We start from the raw sequence: 16,303 nt of genomic DNA on the forward strand, positions 1-16,303 counted from the left end.
AGAGCCTACAAGGAGGCTGATACAGTTTCCCAGTAAAGTGAGGAATAAAAGCTTTAACTAATTGAATCCTGACCAGCATAGAATTTAGTCTACCCTTATGGACGCCCAGAGTTATTCTTGAGTTACAATATCATACCTGAAAATACAGATTGGCCATATTTAATGTCTTGATGAATATCAGGAAACATAATTTTGGATACTTTCATAAGTATTCAGAGGCAAGTGCAACGGGAAGATGCAGCCATGCATCGGTTTATTTCAGTCTTTCTTTGGTTCTTTATAAGCTGGCTTGTGTAAAGTCAATGCGAACATGTGGTTTACTGTCCACTTTTCCTGCTTTGTCTCTGTGTTTTGCTTTGTTTTGTTCCTTTAGAATTGAAATGGTGTGGGAAAACGCCAGCTGTGTTCTGCTCTAAAGTACAGCTGTGGCTCAGTTTATGCACATGTGAGATTTAATCTTGTGTTGTTGATAAGTAGCATCTATTTATCTTTAAGCAAGTATGAGTTCAGTAGTGTGTACACAAACCTGGGATTATTAAATGTTTCTGTGTGTGTGAGAATAGCTCAGGGTTTGTTTGTTTGTTTGTTTGTTTGTTTGTTTGTTTTTTCCTTTGCCTCAGCTGCCTGTCTCATCTGACCAACGTTGGGGGGATATAATTGCTATTTACCTTCTGTGGAAGCCAAAGGTACTTGAGCCACATTCCTGTTCCTTCTCCCCTGCTCCACCTCCCCAGCTGATGTGCCTCATAGGGTCATAGCCTGCTTGCAAAGTCTCCACAACATCTTCTGGGTTCTTCCTATCTAAACATCCACAGCCTCACCCAGTATCAGAAGTCAGCATGCCTCAAAGCTGAGGAATTGCAAAGCCAGAGGCACACTTGCCCAGTTGATGCCTGTTCTGTGCATTAGATCGCCTCCCCAGGGGACAATTCCATGATCTCCTTCCCACTTCTGAAACGCCCTGCTCTTCCTTTGCTTCTCAATCCAAATCCAAGTCCTTTACCTTGGAGCACCAAGCTAGGACCTCAGACTGCTTCCTGGGCCATGCTCACAACCTACCAGAAGCTGACATAAGCTTGAACAAACACTTACTTTCTGATCTCATTCCCTTACAAAGGCAGAAGGCAGATGCCTGTGCAATCTTCTATCAGTTGGATTTCTCTTAGGAACCAGCAGCTAAACTAGGTTAGACTACAGACACAATTCTCGATGTCACCATCAGTGCTGTGTTTACACTAACTTTATGAAAACAGAAAAATTTAAACACATGTCCTAGTAGAAAGGACAGTTAATGAACCTAATTCTAATACCCCTTATTGGTTATTTGGAAGGAAAATCTGACACATCAGGGCATGTCACCTAAGTGTAATACTCTGTCTGTCTAATGCCAAAGATCTAAAAATCATAACTATAGTACCACCATCAAATCTAAATAAATCCCTTGATGTTGTCAGTGATGTATTATACAGATGTAAATACAGACGCACACAGGAGAGAATCTGAGTGTAATGTTCGAATCGAGCATCAGACTTTTTATGCAGAGGACAATAAGGAAGTAGGGTGACAAATTCGCAAGGTACAGTTGAGGTAACCAGAATCTTACATAAAACAGAGGAATGCAAACACAAAAGTTCTAACGGGAACCACCTGGGATAGAATTCATTGATAACAGCTGGGATCAACAAGGGCTCCACCTAAGATTCACTAATCTTAGAAGCCAGGGCCAAGGGCTTCACATCCTTGCCATAGTTCCTATTTTAGACTATTGTATAGTCCACCTTCCCCTTAGGCCATTGTAAATACATGTGTATGGGTGTAACTCTGCTATAGTTCTAAGTATCTATTCTGGTTTCTCCTTTGGTCTGAAACTTCCTTCTTCCTTAGTGATGGTAAATTCCTGTGTAAGGGAGTGACTTAGCTTTTACAATCTTACTGAATTCCAAGCCCTTGATCTTGGTCAAGGACATTCTAGGACTGTTGGAACACTGGCGGAAGGCTTTAGCTATGTCAGAATTCAATCTTAAAAGGCCCTTATAATAGGAAAATACTGAAAGAGAGCACGTGGATCCATACACTAGACTAACGCAAGAATGAAATGCGGGAATGAAAACTTAATGTATGGGTAGAGAACGCTAGACTCCAGGAGGAGAGCTTCCTTGAAACTCTTTTGCCTCATGAGTGACTTTTAAGCCTTTCACTTGTCCAGCTGACTCATGGAGAGCATAGCAGTTGATTACTTTTCAGGACCAATAGGAAGAAGTCATACTCTTTAGGACAGGATAGTTTCGTGATGTTAATGGAGTTAGGAAAGGCCAGAAAAAGAAGTTCAAGTTGGGGGAAAAGGAATTAGTAATGCTTTCTAAAATACTGGCTGTAAATGGCTCTTCGAGAAGATGAATTAAACCCATGGAAGTGTTTTATTTGACTATTTCAATAATTCATGCAAGAAGCAAGAGGCATTTAGTGTATGTTTTTGGCTGATGTAGTTCTAAATGCCAGGGATACATCAGTGAATGACACAAACAGAAAGGCTGCTCCCAGGGAGTTAACATCCTTCTTTCTGTGTCATCTGAATTGAGAAGGTGGACCACCCACCCTTAGGAGTTTTCCATTCTTCCTTCTCAATGCTTAGCTCTACACTTTAGGCAAGTGTTCCACCATGGGGCTGTGTCCCAGCCTCTTCACTCCTTTTTGTTAGTTGCTGAAAAACTGTTTTGCAGAAGGTATGTCTTCCCCAGCAGAGCCACAAGCTCACACCTTGTTTTTCAGTCTGACACCCACCTCCACCCCCACCCCAAGATTCACAACCCCCACAGCATCTGAGTTTGAGGCACTTCCTTATAGAGCTAGCTGTCATATTTTGGCCTCTATTGATCCAATGACTAAATACTGACGATGTTCATTATTGATCATCCACATTTGGGGTGGGGGTAAATTATTTTTATATTCAGAATATGATATTTAAATACTAATTTACACAAGGTAAAGCACAAGGTAGTAATTTAGCAAGGGTCAATAGGATATGTAGTACCCCTGAGTTTGGGATCTTTTATCGAGAAAGACCTATGAGCCTCCCCAGAGCCATGCAATAACAACTGTATTCACTACAATGATGAGGGAGGGAACACAGATAGAAAACATTATAGAAACATACAGGAAGTAGACACATTCTTGATGGCCACAAAGAGATGGCTGTTGAATAGTCTCATACTATATGTAAAGGTTTGTTTTTAATAAATTGAAGCTTGCTTGAGAGTGGGCTGCTGATATCTTTGGCAGTTGTGTTCTGCAGCTGTACCAAACCGTCATGATTTCCAGAAGGCATCACAAACAACTTGTACATCTCCTTTATCTCAGCTAATTATAAGTTATACATCAGCAAAATCTAAGCACAATGTCATACTGTTTTCTTTACATCACTGATGTCACAGGCGTCAAATTCATAATCCAAAAAGGCAAGAGACCATCTCAAATATTGTGAGATTTTTCTGTATGACAACAAATCCCATTAGAGATGTTCTTCACACAGAGCTACTTCCATTTCAGTTTTCAGCAAATCTCAAGGGTGCTCACAGCAGAAGGGATGGCAGCACTTCTGGGCTGATGGAAATCTGAAGTCATAAGCTCCCATCATCTCAAGGTGAAGTACTTCTTGAAGCATTCATGGAATCTGGGGGTAGCGGGCGGGTTGAAGACAGTCCAGGGTACAGTCTCAAAGCTATACTCTCCTGGTGGCCTCAGGAAGTCAGGAACAGGCTCCTCTTCCTTTTAACTAAACAAAAATATTGACTGGTACGACACCGGTCACCCCTCATCCACCTTCCCTGGAGAATCAAGCTGAACATCATCCTTCCCCAGAAATACTCTATATACTTCAAAACAGTTGTTTTCAGTGACTTCATGATGTTAACCTCTGAACATAATGACTCAGATTGATGTTCCAGTTATATGTGAGTCTTACCTCTTGAACCATTTAGCACAATCTGACCTCCTTTCAAAGTTTACCTAGAAATACAAATTCTCCCTTTCAGTACATCCCTGTTCATCTTCTGAAGGTCTGCTTCAATTTCTACATGTTCTGCCTTAAAATAGGAAATGAAATCTGTTCCACATATTGTAAGCATGGCTTGGGGAATGTTTGAATAACACAGACATAAACTTATACTAAACAGGACATTTTGCAATTTAACCAAAAGTATGTGTTCTCCCTTTTTAGCAACATGATACCCACTTTTTTGATGGCACGGACAAGCATGTGGAACCTCCTTCTCCATGTTACCAAATTTACTGCATTTCTGTGTCTCCACACCCTACATAACAAATGTCCACCTTTTCTTCTTCAGTTTACTATGGTTGACCTAGAACATGCTTTCTTTACAGTGGCCACAAAATGTGCCTTTGCTCTATTCTTTCTATGAAACTAGGGCAATCTGTGGAAACCCAAATCTGACTATGTCTTTCCTCTGTTTAAAATTAGTTCATTGTTCCATATGCAAACTTCTCCACGTAGCATTCGAGACTCTCTGAGACATGGCCTATTTACATCTCAAGCTCATCTTCCAATCCACCTCAGACTGAGCCATCTGCAATGACAGCCTGTTTGGTGCTCCAAAGCCCCTCTGGGAGCTTAACACCCAGTCCTTTCAGCACCCTCTTCTGGAAACTTCTACACCCTTTTTGTCTTCACCCCCATACTGCTTTAGCTAGTGCTCTCCAACCTAGGGCAATGATGAAAGCTCACTATGAAGCAAGAGCCCCCATGGTCCCTGTACCTTTCTATTTTATGTAGGTTCCAACATCAGGACTTTGTGATTTTCCTATGGGGCTGTACATTCTGCCACCAGGCACCTTCCACACAGGACCAACATCCTAAGTGGATACAAGAACAAAGAAACATCAGAGAGATTAAGTTCTGGGCTTTTAAAGTCTTGACAACTTACAGCATTTACAGACTTGGACTCCCCATGTCTTTCAGAAATAAGAAGGCTTTCTGGGAGCCTGGTCTGCATTCCATGATCTCTGAAATCCTAGCTTGCCTCTATACAATAGAAAGCACTCTGCTCTTCCTCCCATGGAAGGTCTCAGCATTCAGCTTTCAGAATCAAATAGGAAAAACTCACCTTTCTCAGCCCTAGTATCATCCTCTCCCACTCTAACTTCTTATTCCCTAATTAGCTTCATTTTAGGGTGATTAATAGTTATGATAGCCACTTCTCCTTTGAGACATTCCTATTGTCACCTAGGAGACACTGGTCCAAGATTAATATCCCACCACCACAAAAAAAAAAAAAAGAGAGAAGACAGAAAGTGAGAGAGAGAAGGAAGGAAGGAAGGAAGGAAGGAAGGAAGGAAGGAAGGAAGGAAGGAAGGAAAACTATGTCAGATGAGTAAATTCAAACACTGAACAAAACTTCAATAGTGGATCAGGAGAAAATCAGACCTGTAGCCTTGCAGGGGTTTCCAGCTAGAATTAATAGAGATCAGCCATGCGTGCTGTGCCTTTGGCCAGGAAGCTCCGAGATCAGATGTCTCAATGAGAAGTCACATGAGCTCAGAATGCAGAGGCTTGCTTTCTGCAGGAACAAACCTTAGTTGACCTAGATCCCACCGTACATGCCTAAAAGCTGGCTGGCTTATTCCACTTTCGAATTATTTGTGTTTCTAAGGAGCCTTTTTTTACTCTTTGTCACAGGTTTTAGAAAATCTCATCTTCTGTGTTGTCACCAGGATCTCTCTCTGGACTCCTCTTAGCTCCTGAATTCTTGTCATCTGCATGGAGAATTCAGATGGGACACACAGAACACAGCATAAGAGACAGGCTGTGTAGAGAGCAGTGAAATGCACTCATGGACAGTGGCTAAAGAGACAGCTGTCTCCTCCATTTCAGGTAGGATTTATACCATTTTAAACAACTCTAGAGCAGGCAGCTTTTCCTGAGGGAGCATTTTCGTGTGTAGGTGATTGACAGTCCTGATTTGATTAGCTCATACAGGTGGGATCAACCATGTGTGTGTGTGTGGTTATTTGTGTTTGTTTTTGTTTTTCTTTATCAGAAAACCACCAGAAAAGATTACCACCAGTAATCTTGTGAGGTTTGGGGTTCCTGGAGCCAGGTTAGATAAACATCTGCTGCTGGTCTTCCAGGCAGCTCAGGATGTCATGTCCCCTCCGGGGGCCAGAGATATGACTCAGTAATTAAGGTTTCATAGTTCTAGTCACTGGTCTCCAAGTTGTTGATTCTGTAGGAAACGTCTACTCCCGTGTCCCTCAGGTCTGTTACTCAATAACTAGCTACCTAACAAAGTGTTGTTGAAGGTCATCATGACTTAGTTTTCCAAGGAGAGGTGGCATGTGCTTTACTGTTTCACCTTGGTGGAAAAGACATGATCCTGGTGATCAGAACACCTGTCCCCAACACCAGCAGCAAGAATGAGCACTGTTGCCCTTTGGATATTCCAGCTTCCTCTAAAGGCACTTACTGCTTGGCTGCCCCAAGATTTCAAGTACATGGGTTTCCTTTCTATCCTAGAAGACAGTGAAGCTAGGTAATCCCTAATTAAAGGGCCTCCATGTGCACTATTGTTCTCTCTGAAACACATTCCCATGACAACACACACACACACACACACACACCTTGTAACACTCTGACCTTCAAGCACCTCTAGGTCTCCTTCTGATCATTGTCCACCATGTTCTGTTATTAGTCAACTTTCTACTGCTGACACAAATACCTAGAGTCAATAACTGATCAAGAGGAAAATAGTTTATTTTGACTCATAGTTTGAGTTTATGGCTGTTTGGGTCCATTGAGGGGGGAATCTATAAAAGGGACAAGTACCATAGCAGGGGGCACAGGATGATTCAAAGCTGCTCCCACTCCAAGGCTTCTGAGAATCAAAGAAAAAGGAGGAAGAGGAAGGGGCTTGGATCTGACATCCCTTTATTCTTGATGACCTCCATTAAGTCTCAAGCCTTAAGGGTTCTACCACTGCCCAATAGAGCCCCAGGCTGGCAATCAAACATTTAACACATGGCCTTCAAAAGGAAATCCAGACCCAAATTGCAGGACTAAGCAAGATCAGACCTCTACTTGGAAAGTCTTCACTGTGGGTCTGAAGAGGCAGCTCAGTGATTACCAGCATGTATTACTATTGCAGGGGACCCAAGTTCAGTTCCATGAATCCACATCAGACGCGGGACAAACCATATATCTATACATTCTTTTTTTTTTTTCATTTTTAAAAATTAGGTATTTTCTTCATTTACATTTCCAATGCTATCCCAAAAGTCCTCCATACCCTCGCCCCCTACCCCCCTACCCCCCTATCCACCCACTCCACTTCTTGGCCCTGGTGTTCCCCTGTACTGAAGCATATAAAGTTTGCAAGACCAATGGGCCTCTCTTTCCACTGATGGCTGACTAGGCCATCTTCTGATACATATGCAGCTAGAGACACGAGCTCCAGGGGATACTAATATGGCTAGTTCATATTGTTGTTCCACCTATAGGGTTGCAGATCCCTTTAGCTCCTTGGGTACTTTCTCTAGCTCCTCCATTGGGGGCCCTGTGATCCATCCAATAGCTGAATGTGAGCACCCACTTCTATGTTTGCTAGGAATTGATACAGAAAATGTGGTACATTTACACAATGGAGTACTACTCAGCTATTAAAAGGAATGAATTTATGAAATTCCTAGCCAAATGGATGGACCTGGAGGGCATCATCCTGAGTGAGGTAACACAACCACAAAGGAACTTACACAATATGTACTCACTGATAAGTGGATATTAGCCCAGAAACTTAGAATACCCAAGATACAAGATATAATTTGCAAAACACATGAAACTCAAGAAGAACGAAGACCAAAGTGTGGACACTTTGCCCATTCTTAGAATTGGGAACAAAACACCCATGGAAGTAGTTACAGAGACAAAGTTTGGAGCTGAGAAGAAAGGATGGACCATCTAGAGACTGCCATACTCAGGGATCCATCCCATAATCAGCCTCCAAACACTGACACTATTGCATACACTAGCAAGATTTTGCTGAAAGGACCCTGATATCTATACATTCTATAGGTGATGCTCATACACATTTCTTTCCTGGGATCAGGTTACAGAAGCCAAACAGCTCTCATCCTCCTGTACTCACTGTATGGCCAGGACATTTTTCATTAATTCATGTCCTTTAATGAAAATATCTTCCCCAAACAAAAAGTTGTTGTTCTTCTTCAAGATGAATTCTGTATATGTTGGTAGAATAATAGGGACGACTAGTTTGCTAAACCATTTATCCAGCCCCGCCATGTATATCTTACAAAATCTAGTTCCTAATTTATTATAATCATTTGCAAACCCGTTTATTTTCCTTCATGTCATTTAAGAACATGTGCCAAATACCCACTCTGCCTCAAAATTATTTATCAAGCAATTTCCCAAAAGTACCTTCTTTTCACCAATATTTTTATCATCAGTGAGCATGGTGCTACAGAAGACAGCCACTAGTCATTTGTAGCTATCCAGATTGAAATCAATTGATGAAAAGTGAAACAAACTATTCAGCTCTTGTCCTGTGGCAGGAGCTCAATGGGCACAAGTGAATAGTGACTCCAACATCCATGGTGTTCTGCAGTCACAGAACGCTTCTATTGATACAGGCTCATCTACTGGCATTGGTGAGTGAGTGAATGAATGACTCCAAAGCAAGCCCCTATGTCCTTTTCTATCTGACTTGTAGGTTATATGAGGCTGTGTCATAGGATCATCTTGCCTATATGGACATCAACTTCTCAGGGTCAGTGCCACAGTCTGGATTATTTAGGATCCAGGGATTCCCGAAATACATCCTAAAAGATATGGCTGCTGCCTCTCCCAGGGTCCATCAACCACATATTCACAGGGACAATCTCCAGTTCCAATTTGTCTAGTCCTCATCTGTTATGTTGACAAAAACATGCCCATTGTGTCTGCAGAGTGATTTCCATCATCTTTCTTCCTCCAGAACTGTAAAGATTGATGCTCAGTAGAATGTCTTTTGTGTGTGTCCCTGTATGCAAGCTGCCTTTTGCTTCTCCCAAATGCAACATTAATCCATGCTTTATGAGTCAGATTTATCTATCTGTCTATCTATCTATCTATCTATCTATCTATCTATCTATCTATCTATCCATCCATCCAGTAATGCTCAAAGCTAATCATCTTGATTATGACACAAAAAGCATTTGGCTTGAAATCACAGCTGCTAAATACTATCCGTGAGTCTGGCCATGAGCATGGCATTCCTGAAGTGGTCCTTCACAGTCCTCACTGAACTGAATGTATTGCATCTCAGTTTTGGAATTCATCTCCACTCCACAATGCAGCAAAGAGGGAACGTGAATAGCCTGTATAGTCGGCCTCTGTCTTAGCCTGACATAACTAGAAAGTAAAACCTAAGACTTTATTTGGGGAATGCAAGCTTGGGTCCAGAGGAGGGAGGGAAGGAAAGACAAAAAGAGTGTGGTGGTGGGGGGGGGGGGCAGGCAATGTGCACAGTTGCTTCCTTGTCTGCCTGTAAATGGCCCCAGGCACCTTCATACTCCCTGTTGTCAGTCACACAGACCTTGGCAGGAAGATGACAAAGACAGGATGACAAAGACATGCACTTTAATACCTGTGGAAAAGTAACATCCCCTGAAATCCAGTTTGCAAAGGGCCCCTTTCACTGTAGCTCAGAATGTCACGCCTCTGTCCCCTAAGATCAGTTTTGGAAACACACATGTATCCTTAATACAGGGACTTGGTGTGATATGTCCAAGCCAACAACAAAGCAGGCTTAAGACTTCCGGCTGTCTCACAGATCTACTGCAGCGTCTAGAGGGAAACAGGGCTTTAAAAGGAGCTGCAGTCTAAAGGAGCACATGATCTTTTGGTTCGACTTGGCTTTTCAACCTCTATACTAATAGAATTCAACCTCAGTGGTAGAAAATATTTCTCTCTCTCTCTCTCTGTGTGTTAGACATGTGTGCAAGCATATGCATGTGTGTATAATATGCATGTTTGCATGTGTGTGTGTGATTCTACATGTGTGTTATGTATGTGTGCTTATGTGTATGTGTGAGTCCACTTGCTGGTTTGGGTATACTTGGAAGCCTGTTCTTGACCTCAGAACATCTTCATCAGTCCCCTCTTTAGTTTATTTCCAAAGTCTGAACGTCCCACTAATCCTCACCATTTTGCCTAGACTGGCTGCCCAGTAAGTCTACTGGCTTCACGTGTTTCAGCTCATCAGTGTGAGACTATTGGCACATGAAACTATACTTGGCTTTTACATGGGTTTTTGGGATAAATTCAAGTTGTCATGCTTGCATACCAAGCATCTGACATATATACTAAGTCATCTTTCCAACCCAGAAAGATGATTTTCAAATATAAAAGAAGAGAGCATACTCCTCCTTAGGCTCTTCAGAGTAATTCAATTTTGGTGTCAAAGGTCTTAGACTTGCACAGGTTTTACTCAAATGTACCACACACAAAGTTAATACTGAGTAATCAGCATCTACTAAACTTGACAGCCTAACAGGCACTGCTGGGAGTAAGCCTGCTTCTTCCAGCTGATAAGCGGGACAAGGACTTTCTTGCCCCAGTGCTTTGGATTCCTCTCTACATGTTACTCTTAGTTTTTGGACTATTTTTAAATGAGTACCTTTATAATTGAAGCATACTTTATAATTAAAGCTCTTCTCAAAGCTACAGGAAGTTTTACGTGTGTGTGCTTGCATGCATGCACACATGCATACATGCACACATGAGTGCTGGTGTTTGTATTTGTGTGCTAATCAGTGTCTCTCACTACACTGGAGCTCATGCAGCAGTGATAAGGAAAGTGGCCACAAGCCCCAGGAATCTTCTCGCCACTGCCTCTCTAGAGATGCTATTACAAATGAGTGCCACCACGCCTTGCTGGGTTTGTGGAATTGCGCCCATGTCCTAGTGCCCGCACAGCAAGCACTGTTACTGAGAGCCATCTGTTCAGCTCTCAAATCTCTATCTTGAAAATGAGAGATTTGGTGAAATGTTTTCTGTGCTTTGTTGTGGTATTTACAAAGCAACTAGCAATTGGTCCTATTCACCAAGAAAAGTGGAGGATGGTCCCCCATGTTGAAGCCAAAGCATGTCTGGATGATTTGTAAGATGGCCATTGCAGGGTCTCTAGTCCTGAGTCCTGAAGATTTGGTTTGTGGGAGTTAGAAAGACTCATCCTCACTCAGGTGGCATCAGTGGTCCAAACTTAAGGCCAGTGAACTTACATCAGCTTGTTAAAGAAACAACTAAGGTACTCACAAAGGGGAACAAGGATGACTGTCCTGTGAGAGCAGAGGCTGTGAGAGCAGCTTCCCAGGCTCTGGGGTCTTTGCTCATTTTCTCAAGATAGCAAGATGATGTAGAAGAAACATTTCCTGCTGCAGTCTAAATTTGAACCCCAGGCACATTTCTGCTTGCTTGTGTTTGCAAATCGCTTCACCTTTGAGAAGTGCAATTTCCTCATCTATAAAATATCATTAGTCTGAACCTGATAGAAAGATTGAAGATATTGATGTCCATAATATTCTCACCATACAGTTTGGATAGACAGATCTGAAATTGGCCCATATGACCTGTTCCTCCTCATAGACACAGTTTTATATAACTCACTCATTTTGACTGTGGACGAAGCATATTGGACCAGCCAATAGACCACAGCATCAATGGTAAGATTTTACTCTTTCAATGTTGCTTAAGAGTATAATGAATAGACACTCTCTCCTAGTGGTGTGGAAGAAGGATGACTGGTATGTGCTGTCCTGTAGACTAGTATGTAGTGATGGAGACCTCTCTCTTGCAGATACCCAGAAAGACACTGCCTTTCAGCCGATCAGTCTATAAGAATTCGGACAACCATAGGAGCTTCAAGTTAGTCCATCACAATCTTGCTTTCTTCCATTTAACTATTTTGTCATAGAATTGACAAAATGAGTGTGAACTGGTACCTTGAGACTTTCTCTTGAACCTTCAGAAAAGCCTTACAGTGGGGGATTTTTTTTTAAACTTCATTTATATACACAGCTATGTCTAGCCATCACTGGTCTTCAGCTGAGTAACACTTGTCACAAGCAGCAGGTCTGTTCTTTGTTCCAGGTCATATGCACCAGCATTATAATTTTAGCAAGTTTTCAGCCTTGATAACTTCCCTGCCCTTTTCTCAGAACACACAGGCAGACATCCCAACTGTACCAGCTGTTCTATGGCTACTATTGTTCCATAAGAAGATACAAAGTGATGGGGGAACTCACCACTTATTTCAGTATTCCCCAAATGTCCTTTGCCTGACTTCTCTGGAAGGAAGAGATGGACCTTCCCCCACCCTTTGTGGTGGGGGTTTTGTGCGAATAGCCTGTTTATAATGTTCACCTAATTATTGACCCTCCATCTCACTTTCCAATATCACATTGCTAGGAAGGCAAAAGATAAATGCTCTCTCTTTTTTTTTTTTCCTAAGGACATCTCCCAATTTCAGGGCATATTGAACTCTTCAAAGGAAAAAGTCAATAATAAAAATGTTGAGTCCTAGAGATGTAGTTTTCTTGCTTAGCATGCACAATGTTAGAGGCTTGATTCCACAGCACCTCTTACATTGGGTGTGTTAACTAACACCTTTACTAATATTTTGGAAGGAAAAAAATCAGAATTTCAAGGTCATTCTAGGCTACCTAGCAAGTTCAAGGCCAGCCAGGGCAACATGATACCCTGTCTTTCAATAACAATAATGATGATACTAATTGTAGTGTTCAATATCTACAAATGTCCTTATATTGCATAGTTGATCACCATTATTATTATTTATACATTATTTTTTGCATGTATGTCTGAGTTTCATGGCTACAGTGCCCAGGTCCTCTAGAAGAGTAGCCAGTGCTCTTAACCACAGAGCCATCTCTCCAGCCTTCCAGTGCATTATACCTTAGTGAAATTATACAATATCTAGACTGAAAGAAAATTTTAAATTTTTACTAAGTTTTTGTTTAATAATATTATCTTATATAAATTTCAATTTGTCCAATGAGCATGAAAATCAGGCATGTTCCCAGCTCACTGATTCTCATACTACAAGCAATGTGTAATTAGACAGGAAGCTCAGCAAACATGCTCCATACCCTATGACTTCTTAACACTGCGTTCCCGGCCCTTGGCTCTTGGGGGTTACAGAGTGCAGGTGGTAGGTAAATCGGTGTCGCTGTGACCGACAGGAGTTCGGTCGGTCCATGTTCTCAAGTGTAGACATTCCTGCAGGGCAGGTAGGTCATCACAGAGCAGAGGCTTCCTCCCTAACATGATACTATCACATTCCATGTGAGAATGTTGCTTTTTTTTTTAACCCAACAGAAACAAAATTTGTTCTGAATAAAAGTTGTTCTGCTCCCACACAAGGATACCACAAAAGCAACAGTGGCAGTGAGAGAAATCCACTTCTAAAGGAGGGAAGGTCACACATTATCCCTCAACATCTGGGGCCAGCCTGTGGGAGCTTGAAGAAGGGGATTCTATTGTGAAGGGAGGTAATTACAATGAGCCTCCATCTGTAACTGTAATGTCTCTCAGTAAATTAGTCATAACGGAGAGAGGCAAAGCTGCAAAGCTGCACAGACAGGTTGGAGCACTTTGTTATACAAAGCAGGTGCAGGCCCTTGCTCTCAGGTTTGAGATACTTTAGATCTTAAAAAGAAAGATGAAATGAGTGTTCAGCATCGGTTTAAAGACCATCATCACCTCCACTGTTATGAGTAACACTGTAATGACCATGGAAATGCAGACATCATACAAATATCTCTTCACGATCTTTATTCTATCTTTCTCGGATGTGTATCCTGAAATGGGGTGGCTAGATACTGATACTCTCCATAGTTCTTTCCATGCGGGCTTCATTATTTTATATTCTTACCAACAATGCACAAACTTACCAGTTTTCTGTAGCTTTGCCAGTTGTCAGTCAGTTTCCCAACACTATAATGAAATTCCTGAAGCAATTAATTTAAGAGGAAAGGTTTTTCTCTGATTCATGGTCTTAAGTTTCTAGTCTGTGATCACATATCCCTAATGGTTTGATCCTTGGTAGCATATGATGAAGGAAATACATAGCAGAACTGTGTGCCTCATCAGCCAGGAAGAGAGGGGAAGTCATCTGGGATCAGAACTTTTGTTCCCTCCAAAGGTCCAGTGAGTCGAGGCCCTCCCACTTGGCCTCACTTCTTCAAGTTTCTCTCCTCTCCCAATAGGTTGAGGAACATTCAGCCTCCAAACCATACCAATGACTTATTCTGTGTTTCTTGATAATAGCCATCTTAGCAGATATAAATGGTATAGTATCATGTCCATCAGTGGAAGAGTAAGTAAATTATCATTCTGCTTCATTCAGAAGATAACAGGGGTAAACTCTGAATACATCATGCTTGGTGGAACACAGCAAGCCATAAGGATGAATTAACATGACTCCTCTTAAATAGGATCCTAAAATGGTCAGATTCACAGAAAGAGAGGATAGAATGATGATTTCCAGAGAGGGGGAAATGGATGTAAAGACTCAGTTATAGAAAACAGAGATTTCTTATTATGTTGCATGCAGATTTAGTAACACTGTATTGTGCACCTTACATACAATGAGAGAAAATCTCTTCTAAACTGTTTTGTCAATATTTTTTAAAGGATTATAGCCATCAAGGCAGAGATTAGCTTGTTCTACAACATTGAAACCACTCTGCTTGTTAAAACAATAGAACATTAATTAATCATAGTAATGATTTATTGTGGAAGAGGGCAGACAGCAGCACAGGCCATAAATGTCATCACTAACCTTTGATAGCATCAGGACCCCTGCACGGCCCAAAGACCTCTTGTCTACACTGTTCTCTGTATTCTTACTAACACGGCTGTGTCTGAGCTCAGCTCTGAGTGGCTGCATGATCGAGTGGAGGGGACCCCTATACAAAACAAGTGCAGATCTATAGCTATAAGGGTAATATCTATGAACCTCTGTGCACATCTCTCTATGGGGATTAATGTGTTCTTACAGTGACTTGGAGTGATAACTGCTGAGCACCAACTGAGCTGAGCAAGGATGAGATGAATGGCAACCTTTCCTGAGGTTTTCCAATCACATATAGATAGATAGATAGATAGATAGATAGATAGATAGATAGATAGATACCTATGCACACACACATATATATAAACACATACATATATAAATTCATTCATGGGAATTGTTTCTAAATATTAGACATTTTCCAAGAGTTTGCTTCCAGTCCCCACTAGTTATCACTTCCATTGTTATAAGTTAGTTGGGTCTTTATTTGTCATTGTGTCTTATCTCTCTTAGCAACCAGACAATATGGGATATTAAATGGGAGCACCAACTTGAAGATTTCAAATCACTTCCATGGGTCCCATTGATTTGATCCTACAAGGTGTTTTCTCCATATTGAGGAGGGAAAACTTTCAGAAACTTACAGGTATACAGTGTGTTTTGCCCAGAGATAGGACTCTGGCCTCAGAGCTAGACCACTTGGATCTGCATAGGGTTTCTGACTAGAAAAGACAGCAGGGTCTCACATCCCTTCCTAGTGAAGAACCACACCGTGCGTGAGTGATTCCCAATCCTACTTTTGCGTTTCATATTTGTCTGTCATCTGTTGTCTATCTGTTTGTGGTTAGGGACTGAAGAGATGTTACATACCCAATACATGCAGCACCCAGAGAAAGCAGAGAAGAAGCAAATAAATAAATAAATAAATAAGCAAGCATGCAAACACTCTGGGCCCATGGGGAAATTTCTTAGGAGACAAGATACTGGTGAAGCCTTTGCTCCTGCCTAGGGGAACCTTCCTAAGAAGTGGCTGAGACAGAAAGCAAAGGCAGCAAGCTTAAGGACGTCACTTCAGCATGCCCACAGTGGGCAGTATCCTTTCAATGCACTATGCTAAATTAAAGGGGATGGCTTCAAAAGGGCCTTGAAAAAGATATCCAAAGGATTGCTAACAGGGACTGGAAGAAAATGTAAGGGAATGGAGCAGAAATGGTTTTAGACCAGGTGGGCAAAATAATGACAACAATAGTAATACCGATGAGTAAAGATTAAAGAAGTGTAAATGCATTGTGAATTCTTGATTGTATCGGAAATTTTAATATAATGAGCAAGGAAAATAGTTAGGTCTAAATATCAGACATATCACAGAAGTTCATGGCAATATCTTAAGGTTTTTCAAAGCAAAGTACCTTGTTAGGTATAAC

General features: G+C 41.5%; 2 long non-coding RNA genes across 2 annotated transcripts in view; one reads left to right on the top strand and one right to left on the bottom strand.

Annotated features, from left to right (window-relative positions):
• Nucleotides 1-1,548: 1,548 nt before the first annotated feature.
• On the bottom strand, nucleotides 1,549-5,509 carry LOC110306493 (uncharacterized). The gene is made up of 3 exons (XR_002379293.3): nucleotides 5,441-5,509; nucleotides 4,773-4,869; nucleotides 1,549-3,772 (listed from the first exon to the last, which is right to left on the bottom strand). It is a non-coding gene; the product is annotated as an uncharacterized LOC110306493 (long non-coding RNA).
• Nucleotides 5,510-5,586: 77 nt separating this feature from the next.
• Nucleotides 5,587-16,303, top strand: part of LOC115032765 (uncharacterized) — a 56,513-nt gene continuing 45,796 nt past the window's right edge. The window contains exon 1 of the long non-coding RNA XR_003838385.2: nucleotides 5,587-5,887. This is a non-coding gene — a long non-coding RNA (uncharacterized LOC115032765). The remainder of the gene's footprint in view (nucleotides 5,888-16,303) is intronic.

The sequence above is a fragment of the Mus caroli genome, unplaced genomic scaffold, assembly GCF_978045245.1.
Source record: "Mus caroli unplaced genomic scaffold, Mus_caroli_1 scaffold_14, whole genome shotgun sequence".
NCBI lineage: Eukaryota > Metazoa > Chordata > Mammalia > Rodentia > Muridae > Mus > Mus caroli.